At 34.1% G+C, this 15,278-nt stretch overlaps 1 long non-coding RNA gene across 2 annotated transcripts; it reads left to right on the top strand.

The window, feature by feature from the left end:
• Nucleotides 1-10,967: 10,967 nt before the first annotated feature.
• LOC120081243 (uncharacterized) lies at nt 10,968-15,060 on the top strand. Of its 2 annotated transcripts, XR_016530796.1 has the most exons (4): nt 10,968-11,409; nt 12,153-14,184; nt 14,532-14,766; nt 14,859-15,060. It is a non-coding gene; the product is annotated as an uncharacterized LOC120081243 (long non-coding RNA). The 2 variants fall into 2 exon arrangements; XR_005482732.2 differs by lacking the exon at nt 10,968-11,409 and having other exon boundaries at nt 11,907-14,184.
• Nucleotides 15,061-15,278: the final 218 nt, after the last annotated feature.

Here is a 15,278-nt window from a genome sequence, read left to right as displayed (position 1 = left end):
AAATCGAGGAATAGAAGTGGATAGAGCCAAGGTTTAGCTAATCTCAAAGCTCCCAGCTCCAACCATGTTAAAAGATGTAAGAAATTTCTTAGGACATGCAGGGTTTTATAGGAGGTTCATAAAGAATTTCTCACTCATATCAAGACCCTTGTACAGATTGTTGGGAGTTAATAGGCCTTTTTTTTTTTCAATCAAGATTGCAAATAAGGCTTTGAGAAACTTAAGGCAACACTTACAATAGCACCCATTATGACGAAACTCGATTGGTCACTGCCATTTGAATGAATGTGTGACACTAGCGATTATGCAATTGGTGTTTTATTGGCCCAAAAGAAGGAGAATGTGATACATTCGAATTATTTATGCAATCAAAACTATGAATGAAGCTCAAGAAAACTACACAACAACGGAAAAGAAGTTACTTGCAGTAGTGTTCAGATTCAAAAAATTTTGATCCTATCTGTTAGGGACAAAGGTTGTTCATACTGATCATTCAACATTGAAATGTCTCATAATAAATAAGGATGCATAGCCATGATTGATTAGATAGATTCTTCTCATATAAGAATTCGACATTGAAATTATGGATAAAAAAGGGATAGAGAACTAGATGACTGATCAATCATCAAGATTGAAGGGATAAGTTGAAAAGCCAAAAGAAATCAGGGATATGTTTGTTGATGAAAGATTGCTAGCTATTGATACTGATTCATGGTATGATGATTTTGCAAATTATTCAGATGTAAAGAGTAGTTTCGCCAAAAGAAACCAATCAAAAATTGAAGAAGTTCTTCCACGATCAAAAGCACTATTATTGGGATGACCCATATCTATTCAAGATGGGACCATATTAGATTTGAAGGCAATGTGTTGCTAAAGAAGAAGTGCCTACAATTCTTAAAGCTTGTTATGACGCTCCATATACAGGTTATTTCGTATGAACTAAAACAACTACCAAAGTATTTTAGAGTGCATACTTGTGGCCAACATTGTTCAATGATGCCCATAGATTCATTTAGGGATGTGACAAAAGTCAAAGAACACAAAATCTTACAACCCGAAACGAGATGCCTTTGAAGTATATCCTTGAAGTTCAAATCTTTAACGTTTAGTGAGTAGGCTTCATAGGACCATTATCGCCATCGTTCGGGAATACCTATATCCTTCTCGTAGTGAATTACGTATCGAAATGGATTGAGGCAATAGCCACTGCCTCTAATGATGCTAAGATGGTAAAGAAATTCTTCCTTAAGAATATTTTCTGCAAGGAACATCAAGAGTTCTTATCACTGATGAAGGGATCCACTTCATCAACAAAACTATGGCTAGTTTGCTTCCAAAGTACAATATAAAGCATAGAATTTCCACGACATATTATCCACAAACTAATCGACTCGTCAAGCTCTCAAACTGAGAAATAAAAGTATTCTTGAGAAGTATGTAGAATCGTCAAGAAAAGTTGGTAGCTAAAACTGGATGAAGCACTATGGGCTCATAGAACTGCTTTCAAAGCTCCGCTAGGGATGTCACCATACCAAATATATGGTGAAGTTTGCAATCTACCATTGAAGCTAAAGCATAAAGCGTTCTGGGCAATAAAAAATATGAACATCGGACAAGCTAAGGATAAGAGGATGCTACAATTGAATGAATTAGAGGAGCTTTGATACCATGCTTTTGAAAATGCCAAACAAAAAGTAAAAAAAAAAAAAAAGAGATGAAGTATCATGACCAGAGAATTAGATCATCCGAGTTTAAAGAAGGTCAACATGTGCTATTGTTCAATTCCAGAATAATGCTTATCCAGAAATATTTTAACATAAAGTCTAATTGATAAATTTTAAATCATTTAAGAAAAATCAGGACCTTATGTTTGCATACAATTCATTATTATATATTTTAATCTAACTCATTAAACATATAACAATTATATATTAATGATTTATTAAAATCTATAACATGCATTTTAATGACATTAGTCAAATATAACTCTTATACTTACTAAGTAATGTCATGCTCAATGCAATTCCATTTTCATTATATAACATAACAATTAACATTATATTAATGAAAATAATGAACATGTCACCATATAATATAACATTTATATTAATATATGATGTATGGACATACTTATTACATCATGCAACCATATAATGTAACATTTATATTAAATATAATGCATGAACATGCATATTATATCATGCAACCATGTAATTTAACATTTATATTTAATATGATGCATGAACATGGTTATCTTAAGAAGGGATTTATTCTATATGGCATACATTATGCAACATACTTAAATTTAATTATATATCACATGCATAAAATTAAATTAAATAGTAAAATAGACCGAATTTGGCTTTACTAAAAAATTAGTTAAATCGGTATAATCATATTATATTAATTTAATTAAAAATAAAAAATGGAAGAAAATTATTGTAAAACTGCATGAGCACATGAACAGGAGAACTACTGGATATGGAATTGCTAGAGCACCTTTCCATGATAGATGAACAACAATGGACGACTGTCATAAGCTTTTCATAATCTCTCGGATCTGCAATCCGAAAGACATCCTTCCACTTCTGTTTTGGGCCTTTTTCACAACAAAAACATTACCATAAACGGTCGAACTTATAGACTCGATTAAGAAACTAAAATGCCCAAAACATCGGGCCGTTACATTTGATCTCATCGAAAAACAGTATTCTAAAATATCAAATTTGAAATTATCTATTTTGCAAACTCAACATTCATTATGTAGAGAAAACAAACCACATTTTCTCTACTTTTCAATTCCAAAACAAAAATCCAAGAGATGATTTGGCTCTGATATCCCAATGCAGAAGCATGTAAATATCGGTGTCAATTCTTTTAATTTTGAAAAATTAAGAAAAAAAACATAGAAGATATAAAAGATATAGGATAAACATTCGGAAACATGCATTTACAAGGGAAAGCAATCTTACCTTTAAAGACCGTCTTCAATGAAAATTCTCTTATACGAACTCTCATGAACTCCAGACCTCTTTCTCTATTAGAATCAGGATAACACCACTTGACAATCTTGTTATTCTCTATCAAGTATTTGGATTGTCTGACCCGTATTTTGGAAGAACAAAAAGGAATAGAAAAGCTTTATAGAAAAACCCTTTTCTGTAAAGTTAAATAAGAGATTTTTTTAGAGAATAATTTTGTAAGGACTCTCTTCTTTAATGAATGGATGATCCTTACTCCAAAAGTCCATATACATTATATAATTATTGCATCTCATAGAATTAATTTACATCTCCTAACATGATTTGAACAATTCAAATTATTTCAAAACTAATTAATCCTTGTTTTTATCTTTAATGAGCTAGCAAGAAGACCTTATGGACCTATGGATTAGAAACTTCAATGATTCGAGATTAACTAATTAAACTCTTTAGTTATGTCAATCAACATTCATTAACTGTGGGTCACTCTACTAAAGATCCACCGTTGCACTCTTCGCATTGTAGGTATATTCTGTGTCCATGGATATAACCAATTACAAGTAAGTTTACCCTCCACAAATTGGTTGTAATTATAACTGGGTCAAATTACCTTTTACCCTTATAATTACCTCTTACTCTTTAAGTACCACTGATTTCTCTAATTAACAATCAGTTTATAGTCCATCAGGCTATCAATAACTTTCCTATAGAGCATTACACCAAAGACATTTACTTTCTCATGGTGCTTTGTTTAATATGAATTAATATAACATGTAGTTTATAGGTTTTGTATTTCTAAAGGAATCAAGGATAACATAGGCTTGAGGAACTTGAGAGAGACAGTTGAAACCAATATAATTTTATTTCAGCCCAAGATGAACTAATTCAATCTAACTTTGCAGGCCTAATGTGAATCTATTGACACCCCAACACCAAACTTGAAGAACTAGCCCAACACAGATGAGATAGTGGGTTTTGGAAAGATCAGATGTTGCTTGATGAAGTCAGCTATCTATGCCACATATCAGCTAAAGCTGATAACTCTACTTAGCTTTGTCAATCAGTCTGAGTGGAAGGCAGAGTAATCAGATGAGAGTTTCAAGGGAGTCTTTTTTCCTCTCTAGATCTTCAGTTTCTTCAGGATTTCGATCAAAAGATGTGGATTTTGAGCTCCAAAGCCTTAGACAATCACCTGCATGAAGCCATGAATGGATAGAAGATGCAAAGAGGACCACAAAGAGAGTTAGAGAAGAAGGATTAAAAACACAGGATTTAAATGGTTCGGCCAGAAGCCTACATCCACTGTCAAAGGGAGGGTATCAATTTTTTATTGCTTTCTTTGAAGTTTTATAGATTATGAACTCTCTCACACTTACACTTATTTTTTCTTCTATTTTATATGCAGAGATTCTTTTACAATGAGATGAGCTTAAGGTGAGCTGGTGGTTACAACATTAAACAAGAAAAATAATAGATAAATATTAAGGGTTACTTGTAATTTCTTATTTTGCTGTTAAAATCTCCACCTTTGTAAACATCCAGTGAACCTCCCTGATCATCTTGTACTGATTTTGAGCTAACCCTTTTCAGGTAGCTCGAACCCTAGAAACTCCAAACAATGACAGAGCTTGCTTTGAGGGACAATCTTGGTCAACATGTCTGCCGCATTCTCATTGGTATGAATCTTAATCACCTCTACTTCCTCCTTTTCAATTTCTTGTCGTATAAAATGAAATTTAATGTCAATGTGCTTTGTTTTTCTGTGAAATTGTTGATTCTTAAGCAAATATGTAGTGCTTTGATTGTCACAATAGATTCTCACCTTAGGTTGTATGATACCAAAATAATTCAGTAACTCTTTCAACCATAAACCTTCTTTAACTGCCTCAGACAAGGCTATAGTCTTAGCTTCTGTTGTGAATAGGGCCACAACAGATTATAGGCTAGCCTTCCAGCTTATTAGGTTATTTCCCCATAAGAAAAATATACCTTGATAGTGAACGCCTTCTGTCTAGATCTCCAGTGTAATCTGCGTCCACATGTCCATAAATTTCATCATTTGAAGGGTCATTCTATTTGTATAGGATTCGAGCTCCTTTAGAAGAGCATAGATATTTTAGTATCCATTTTATAGCTTTCCAATGGCATTTCCTTGGGTTAGACATATACCTATTGACCATACTTGTAGCATAAGAAAAATATGGCCTTGTGGATGTCATTAGATGCATCAGTGATCCCACTGCCTAGGAATACGGTATCGTTTTCATGAAGTTGATATGATCCTCATCTGTACTCTTAGGGCTATTAGTAGCTGAGAGTTTAAAATGAAAAGCGAGAGGGGTGATTACTAGCTTGGCATTACTCATTTTAAACCTTTGTAGCACTTTATCACAATAGTCCGTCTAACTTATTAAAGTCTGTCATATTTTCTGTCCCTATTTATTTCAACTCCTAGGATTCTTCTTGATTCCCTTAAGTCTTTCATGTCAAACTCTTTCTTTAGAAGAGTCTTGACTTGGCTCAAAACTTCTTTAGAGCTCCCTACTAACAACATATCATCTACATACAAGAATAGATACACGGGTTCTTCAAAACTCTTAGTGTTGGTATACACACACTAGTCATAAGAACATCTTTTGAATCCTATTTTAGAGATCATCTCATCAAATCTGTCATACCAACACCTAGGAGACTACTCGAGCCCATAAATTGATTTTTTCGGTAGACACACTAGCTCTTCTTCTCCTTTCTTCACATATCCCTGAGGTTGCTTTATATAGATGGTTTAATTCAAAAAACCATGTAGTAAAGTTGTCTTCACATCCAATTTGTCTAACTCCAAGTCCTTCTGAACAACTAAGGAAAGAAGTAGCCTAATGAATGTTTTCTTCACAATAGGGCAGAACACCTTTGTATAATCTATGCCTTTTTTCTGTGTGAGCCCCTTTGCAACTAGCCTTACCTTGAATCTAGACTTCTTTACTCTTGGAATTTCTTCTTTAAACTTGTATATCCACTTGCATGAGATAGCTTTGTACCCTTTAGGTAAGGGTACTAATTTCCAGGTATAATTTAGATTAAGAGACATCATTTCATCATTCTTGGCCTCAATCCATTTTCTAGCATCTGAGCCATTAGTTGCTTCTTCAAACCTTGTAGGTTCAATGTTGCTTAGTAAAATGACAGCACTTAAAGCAACACTAGCATAGTCAGGTTCTGAGTATCTAGCATGGGACACAATTGTTCTTCTTGTTCTGTTCCTCGCTAGGGAATAGTTTTGTAGGTCTTCTTGTGTCTCTTATTGTTCACTAGACACATTTTCCCTTGTCTCAACAGTGTCTCCACTTTCAAACTCTAAGTTCTGTTGTGAAGTAGAAGTTTCTAGTTCATTTATTTGCTCCACCTCAAACCTTGTACTGCTATTTCTAGTCATAGATGTCGGTTGATCAGTTAACATGAACATCTCAATTTCTCTGAACACCACATCCCTACTGTTGATGCATTTCATTTCAATACAGTGCCATAACCTATACCCTTTTACCCTAGGTGTAAAACCTAAAAACATACACTTAACAACCCTAGGTTTCAGCTTACCTTGGCTTTGATGCACATACCTCACACTCCCAGACATCTTCAAGTGTTCCAATTTAGGAGGTTGTCCTATCCACTTTTCTTCTAGTGTCTTTAGCTCAACAGAATGATGTGGACATTTGTTCAGGGTGTAGACTATATAGGATACTACTTCTGCCCAATATTTCTTAGGCAAGAGAGTATTTGAAAGTTGACACCTAACTCTTTCTAGCACTATTCTATTGAGCCTCTCAGTAACTCCATTTTGTTGAGGTGTATACCTCACTGTTTTGTGCCTCACAATTCCATTTTCCCTGCAAAATAAGTTAAACTCCTCTCCGCAAAACTCTAATCCATTGTCAGTCTTTAGGTGTTTAATATGCTTAGAGGTTTGTTTTTCAATCAAGTTTTTCTACTCTTTGAATTTCCTAAAGACCCCATCTTTAGATTTTAGAAAATAAACTCAGCTTTTTCTTGAATAATCATCAACAAAAGATAGGAAATACCTTGCCTCACTTAGTGAAGGAGAGTGAGTTGGGCCCCATAGGCATAAATGCACATATTCAAGTATCTCCTTGGTAGTATGCTGCACCTTTTGAAAACTTTGTCTTGGTTGCCTTTCCAAGGATACAGTGCTCACAGAATTTCAGATTATTTCCAACCCCTTTAGAAAGTATTCCTTGTTTTGAGAGAACTTGCAGCCCCTTCACACTGATGTGGGATAATATCCTGTGCCAAAGTTCATCTTCTGTAGGTTCTCCATCTGAGGCCAATAAGGCTGATTGTGTCATCTGAACTACTCTAATGACAGACAAGCCATTTTTTGATATTGGTGTCCTAATTCTCCCCGAGTCTCTTTTTTTTGTAAAGATTCACATTGTTCAATGAATAAAAATAAGTGTTATTTAATTCTGGCATTTACTCATATCCAATAAACAAAGCTCCTTGGTTATCTTATGTGAACTTAAGCATGTATATGTGATATACTAGTGGATTATGCCTTAAGTGATAATCTAAATAAGTTTGTAGTATAAGGATTAAGGTGTGATACCTGATCCTGGTGTCACTATGGATACGAACCGCTCTGTAGAGGTTTGCAAGTGTTGTAAACTACTACAGATGGTAGATCCTGACCATTTATGTGGAGACGTGGAGCAAGGGTGTCCTATACAAAGAGTTTGTATAAGACATGGACCACGAGATGACTAGACTCTCTATATAACGTTGTTGATACTAGAGACTTGAATCTCACCTAAACGACCATAGGTGATACGACCTCAATCCTGAGTGTTTTGGGAACTCCTGCCTTTGAGGGCGGTCCTTTGATTAGTTTGGGTGAGAGTGACCAGATTGCCAACTCAACATGCCTACCTTTTTGGGGACTTGTCTAATCTGGGAGCTGGAAACTCAATCCACAAGATGAAATTCACTTCTTTCTCGATACAGGGATAAGTAAAGAGATTGTTCCCTTAACAGCTGATTCCAAGGCTTGAACATAGTGGCTACAACTTCTCTTTGGAAGAGAAGACTCAGTCATAGTAAAACTATGACTTATGTTCATTAGAGGGATCAGTGGTACTTAAGGAGGCAGATGTAACTTTAGGGCCATAACGGTTATTGGCCCAGCTGTACTTACGAGCGATCTATGAAGGGTTGTCGTACTGCTGATTGGTTAAGATGGACGTATAATATATCTGTAGTAAGGAGAGTTCAGTTGTCGGTCTTTAGTGGAATGCTTGGCAGTTAATGGATGGTGGATCCCGTGACTAAAGAGTTTAGTCAGTTATTCATGTATCGTTAGAGCTTCAGCTACAGGTCCATGAGGTCTCCTTGGTAGCTCAATGGATTCTGTTGAGGATTAGTTCTTGATGTTGATTTGAAATGTTCAAATTGATAAGAGGTATTTTGATTATATATGATATCAGTTTGATGTGAGATACATCTAGTGGAGGATTGATGTAAATGAGATTTACATTAAGTACCATGGAATAGAAAAAGAACTATGGTTTATATGTTTCATGAGATGAAATATTAAAACTATAGGTTATAAATATAGTATGATAAATTGGTTATCATTTATGTTTATAATAATATTAATTATTGGATAATTAATTCTTTTTCTTTTAAATAACCAAAGTAGTGGGCGGTTATTGAATCATGGTAACTGTGAGTTTAAAAGGAAAATGGTTGTCTTATTTTGAAAAGGAGTTTTAAAAACGCTAAAAAGTTTTCTTTGAGTTTTCACTCTAGTGCAAAAGAAACTCATGAATTCGTCAAGTAAATTCAGATTTACTAAACGACGGCTGGGCAAGCTAAACGATCGTGTAGAGTAGAGCTAAACGAGCGTGCAATATGTACTAAACGATAGTTTTGCTAGACGATCACTGGCCCAAGATAAACGATCGTGTAGAGTTTATAGGCGACAGACCGAGCTAAACAATGAACTAAATGATCGCATAGCTGTTACTAGACGATCACTTAGCTTTATCTAAACGATTGGGCATCGACCTATACGATAGGTCTCCGCCATCTCCCACTTGCCTAGTCGTGTATGCGATCGGTGTTTCCTCTATTCGTCTGCCTCATACCATGTTCGAATAGAGCCCACCCTCTTGATTCTCACACCGAGAATACCAAGGTAGCCTTGTTGGTTGTGTCAAACTCAACTCGACACCGTCGAGGTTTTTTGGAGTCCGTTTGTGGTGCTGTGGAGGCCATTCGTGTTGCGGAGGAGTTCGTGATCGAGGAGATCGTTGAGGACGAGCACAAATTGTTTGTGCTGTGTTCGTGCGGTGTTGCGGTCGTGTAGATGGGGCATTCGAGACTGTTGTTGTTTGAGCGTTCATGTGCAATGGAGCATGGAGATGCTTCTGCCATTGTGCATAGAGTTTGATCTCTTTATGCATTTGTATTGTTCATGCTATAATTTTTGCATTTGAATTGTATAACCGTTTGTTTTGAAGTTGACTGTAAATATATGTTCATTCATGATTGTTCTGCTGCTCTTGGAAAACTCGCTTCCGATTTCCATCACCATTTACCTTAGTAGCCACTACGACCAACTTTGAGTCTTTAATTATCTCAAACGTGCATCTGACTCCTCTATATTCACACCCAATGGAGTCAAACATCCTCAAAGATAGGAGATTCCTTTTCAAAGTAGGAACATGTCTCACATTCTTAATGAGTTTCACTGTGCCATCTTGCAATTTTTAGGAAACAGAGCCAATCCAAGCAACCTTACAGGTATTATTATTTCCCATGTAAATTAGACCCCGATCCCACTTCTTGTAGGTATAGAACCACCCTTTAGATGATGTCATATTGAACACCCAGAATCTATAACCCAATCTTGGTTTTCCATAGAAATTTGATTTGCACACTCATCAGTTGCTGCCAAAGCATCTGAATATACAAAAGAATTTCCCCTCACTACTATCTTTGTCTGTTTCCCACCTTTGTTCTTTTGATTTAACTTCCTCTTCAAAGCATAGAAATCTTTCTTCCTATGCCCTATTTTGTGGCAAAAGTGACACTTAATTTTGGATTTATCATCTCTATTCTGCTTACTCTTTCCATTATTCTTTGTTTTCCCTTTTGAAAACAATCCCTCTCCTCCTTGTTAATCTCTGTAATTCAAGCTCTCTAACTTTGATTGTTGAAATGATTGCCTCTGTGGTAATCTTTTCTCTGCCATACTTCATTGTTGTCTTAACATCCTTAAAGGAGTTTGTAGAGAATTCAATAGGATAAAGGCATCATTCTCTTCTCCTATATTATCTCCCATTAATCTGAATTCAGATGTTAACCTCTTGAATTCATTTAGGTTTTCTGTGAGGATTTTTTGCAGCATCCATCTTGTATGTAAAAAATCTCTCTCAAGAAAGCCTTATTTGGAAGGTCTTTATTGAGATAAATTTCGTTCAACTTCTTCCAAAGATCATAGCCAGTGGTCTGATCAACAATTTTCCTTAGAACACAGTCTGTAACATTTAACGTGATGGTTCCATAGGCATTTACCTCCATAGTTTATTTTTCTGCATCTGTGAGGCTTTTTGGAAGCTTTGTTGGATCTGAAATGGCCAGGAGTGCCTTTTGTTGTCCCAATACTACCTTGAATTTTGCGTTCCACAACTCAAAATTTGATTTTCCATCAATTTTTTCCAATTTCAAATCTTGTTGCAGTCATTTTTGAATTTCTAGATTGATTATTTGTGACCTTTTTTCTACAAGAATTCAAATCTTGGACTAGTCTTGTGTTGTTTCTTGGCTCTTATAACACTTGTTAACCCAAGATGAACTAATTCAATCTAACTTTGCAAGCCCAATGTGAATCTATTGAAACAGCCCAACACCAAACTTGAAGAACCAGCCCAAGACGGATGAGATAGTGGATTTTGGAAAGATCAGATGTTCTTTGATGAAGTTAGCTATCTATGCCACGTATAAGCTAAAGCTGATAATTCTTCTCAGCTTTGTCAATCAGTCTGAATGGAGGGCAGAGTAATCAGATGAGGGTTTCGAAGGAGTTATTTTTCCTATCCAGATCTTCAGTTTCTTCAGGGTTTCGATCAAGAGATGTGGATTTTGAGCTCCAAAGCCTCAAATAATCACTTGCATGAAGCCATGAACGAGTAGAGGATGCAAAGAGGATCACAAAGAGAGTTAGAGAAGAAGGAAGAACACACAGAATTTAAGTAGTTCGGCCAGAAGCCTACATCCACTGTCAAAGGGAGGGTGTCACTTTCTTATTGTTTTCTTTGAAGTTTTACAGATTATGAACTCTCTCACCCTTGCACTGATTTTTTCTTCTCTTTTATATGCAGAGATTTTTTTACAATGAGATAAGCCCAAGGTGAGCTGGTCGTTACAACATTAAACTAGAAAAATAACAGATAAGTACTAAGGGTTACTTGTAATTTCTTATTTTTCTGTTACATTTTATTATTGCAATTTGTGGACTTATCAAATTTGTAGTTTGAGCTAATTCAAAAGTTGAAAACTCTTACTCAAAATTTTCCTACGTATTTTCATTAGTACTAACATACAAAAATCAATCTAAAGATTGTATTGTATTATGTTGTATTATTCAGAGTGAAAAATATTACATTGCATCAGTATCCATTACATCTTTTTCCCTGTTATATTATTGTTCTTTTTTGCTTAAGAAAAATTTCACTTGTAGCTTTTGCATTCTTTATTAACTAACTATGGTCTTCTCTTTTTCTTATTTTCTTAATTTTGCATCCTAAGCTGGTCGAATGCAAAATTATATTATAGAGGTTTATTTTCTTAATTTCTCTTTAGTTTTTTTTTTCTTTTTTCTTTTCTTTTTTCTTTTTTTTTTTTTTTTTTTTTTTTTTTTGTTCATAATAGAATGTGTAAACAAGTAAATGAATTAAAACTTACCATTTTACCTTGGTAAGGAAAATCTTCTACAAATCATAGAGAGGGAGCTTCTTCTTGGCTGTCTATCACAATCAAAGCCCAATAGAATTTAGTTAGAATAAAATCAAATTTTCCTTTACTTTTTTCATTGTAGAACAAAAATTTAAAAATTTTATTCTCCCTCGATTATGCTTTTTCTTTAAAACAAAGAGAAGAGTAGTGAAGGGAGGTGTGAGATTGTACTAGAAGAGTTCTCTGTACTTATCTAGTGGAGATTGGCTCTCGAAAGCTTGAATAAGATCTTCCATGGCTGCTTCGAACAGTGGATGTAGGCTATAATGCTGAACCACTATACATCCTGGTATTAATCTTCTTCTCTGAACCTTTTCTTTCTTCTTTTACTTTAATTTCTGGCTGCATTTGAGTTAAGATCTTCCTCTATATTCTTCAACTTCCTTTTCTCTCTTCGTCTAATTTTTTGATCTGCATGTTGAAGGGAGTAAGAGAAGAAAAAGTGATAAGATCGTTTACTAAGTCTGAGAAAGTAAAGTAAACTGACCAAATTTTCTTTTGTATGTTGTGTTAAGAGCTGAAGTTTACATGTGGTAGTCTATTTTGATTCTTTATTTTATTATTTTTACTTTTACAGAATGTATTCTTCTGATATTGTCCAATTTATCTATCATGAGAATAAAAGGGATAAGGCTTTTGGTTTTAGCTCTGTTGTACAGAGAAAGACTTATTGTAAAATCCAAATATCTTTATCCCATCTTGTATAATTATATGAGGAGATTGTGCCATTCATGTTTAACAAGTGCTCTAAATTTTAACAAAATGAGTAAATGGTAGGCATTGAAAATATGAAACTACAGATAAGCATATTAAGAAAAAAGGGTCATTGCTTTAAAATTGGCATGATGTTTAGCCATGTACATATTATATGCTAAATATGTGTAGTATGCTTAAGTTTATTCTAGTTCAACCATTCAAATAAAAGAGGATATACCAGGACCTATTAACTAATGTTAGTTAAATATGACATTACAGGCCCTTGGGGTTGACTTGTCAATTGTTCTCAAACTGATATAAATAAGAATATTGACATGATTACTGCTAGGTCGAGGAAGCCCAAATTCTTCCCTGTTGGTGTTGACTACAGGCACTTGGCTAGCACAATGGGGTTAGAGTATCTAGAAAATTGACATGGTTTCAACACCTAGGAGTCTAATAAGAACATGTATGTCAGACATTGCATCCTGAATTAACAAAAGCAATTGATGAAATTGAAGTGGAGTTTCATAAGCTTGGAAGACCTGTTGCAACTGATCCTAGAGTAACTTTTTTTTTTTTCTTGTACAATAACTCTATCAAATATACTTCACTACTAACTAAATTTGTCTACCTAACACATAACATGCTCAGTTATATATTGTCCTACAGCTTTGTCATGCATTGGACTTGATGTCCAGTTCTATAATTTCCTCTTGAATGTTTTTTTTTTTTCTTGATTTTGACTTCTTGGAAATACTAGATAGGTTTGTGTTGATGATTGTAAACTTTCCTTTGTTGGTTTGTTCTTAGTTCAAAATGAGTCTTTTGAGCCAAGTAACAAATTGTGTATAATGCTCTTTCTTCCATTAGAATTTTTTTTTGTGAAAATTACCTTTCTTTTATCGTTGTTGGGCTTGGAAGCTTTAGGTGTTACTTTGAAGTGTATCTACTCCGTCTTATGGACACTTAAGCTTAGTTAGTAATATGTGGAAGTTTGATTTATGGAAGATTGTGAGTGTATTAAGGTTGTTTGGGGGCAGTTATATCAATGGAAGCTACTTGTTTCCTTGTGGTTATAGTTATTATTAGATTTTGCTTGTTTCTTTTCCACTCGTAAATGTATCTTTGAATGTCTATCATGTGAAAGTTTAATTTATGGAAGGTTGTGATTATATTAAGGTTGATTGATTACAGTTATTGTTAAATTTTTGAACACTTGTGAAAGTTTACTTTCTTGTTTTTAGTTGTTGCTCCTTCTCTCTTGACCACTTTTGTTTTGTTAATTGATGCAATAAGCAAAGTTATTGGTCCTAATTGTGGTCATATTAGAGGACTGGGACTTGGGGTGACCATGTCAATATTATCTGCATTCTCTCAAAGAGAGAGTTATATCCAACTTGAAGAAAAGTGTAAGAAGGAGGGAGACATGACTAGAACGAGATCTTTGATATCTCACATACTCAAAGTTCAAGTATGATACTAACTAGTATAATCAATGTGGATTTATGTTAATGTTTTCTTATTATTTAATATTTTTACTTTGTTTCTTTTAATTCTTTTAATTTTAGGGAAATATAAGTGAACATCTCCTTAATACTTTAAATGAACCCTTAATTAAAAACGTTAATATTGACACGGTGGTATCTTCACCTTCGGTAAAGTGTTTACTATTTTCTTCTTATATTCTTATTTACTACTTGTAGATTATTGAACTACCTTTAGATTAACAAACTTCTTGCAAGTTTCTCATTATGTTATATATTGCTTTTTATATTGTCTTGTTAATAGAGTATTAACAATAATAATGCTCTTTGCAAGTGCAAGTTGCCAGATTGGTGTGGCACAGGAGACGTAGTTGTTGAAGGTTAATGGTCTTCAAATGAACCAGAAATTATTGTTCATCATGTTCTCCTTGGTCCACAAGCAGTGAGAGTTTGGGTAGACTTGCTAGTAAAACATGATGCATTTTTATGGAGGCCAAACTCAGAAATGACATATATTGAAAATGCAATCAAAAGTACAATAGCATTACCATATAACAAAGTTTTAATTAGTACGTGCATCTATCGATTATTTTATTTTTTTTATTTCTTTACTTTAATAACTTTACTTGAACTTTTTATTACTTAACATTTTTTTTTGTAGGTTGATGAAGGACTATCAGTGCATGCATCTTCAAATATTTTGGTGGTCAACCACAAACACGACGAAGTTGGAGTTATTTTGGAAATTGATATTAACAAAGTTTGTAATTTACGAATTTATATTTTTTTTATATCCAAATTTTTAGTACTCATTACTATATCTCTTTTTTGTTGGGATATATGAATCTTGCATTGAATGCTTATTTTGAAAATATTTATTTTGGTGATTATATAAATATAATTTTATTTGACCTCTAATCTGTAGAAATGTATGGAACACAATAATAGGATTATGAACATATTCGAGAAGTCATAAAATATGCAACAATAGTGTTCATTAAAACTATAAAAAGCTAATAAATGCTATGAATACAATATGCTTTGATAATAAGGCTTGTTGTAGCTTTAATTAAATAAATAA

The sequence above is a fragment of the Benincasa hispida genome, chromosome 7, assembly GCF_027475165.1.
Source record: "Benincasa hispida cultivar pf3 chromosome 7, pf3_genome.v1.1, whole genome shotgun sequence".
NCBI classification, from domain to species: domain Eukaryota; kingdom Viridiplantae; phylum Streptophyta; class Magnoliopsida; order Cucurbitales; family Cucurbitaceae; genus Benincasa; species Benincasa hispida.
Note: the sequence above shows the minus strand (reverse complement) of the source record. Positions and strands in the feature narration are given on the sequence as shown.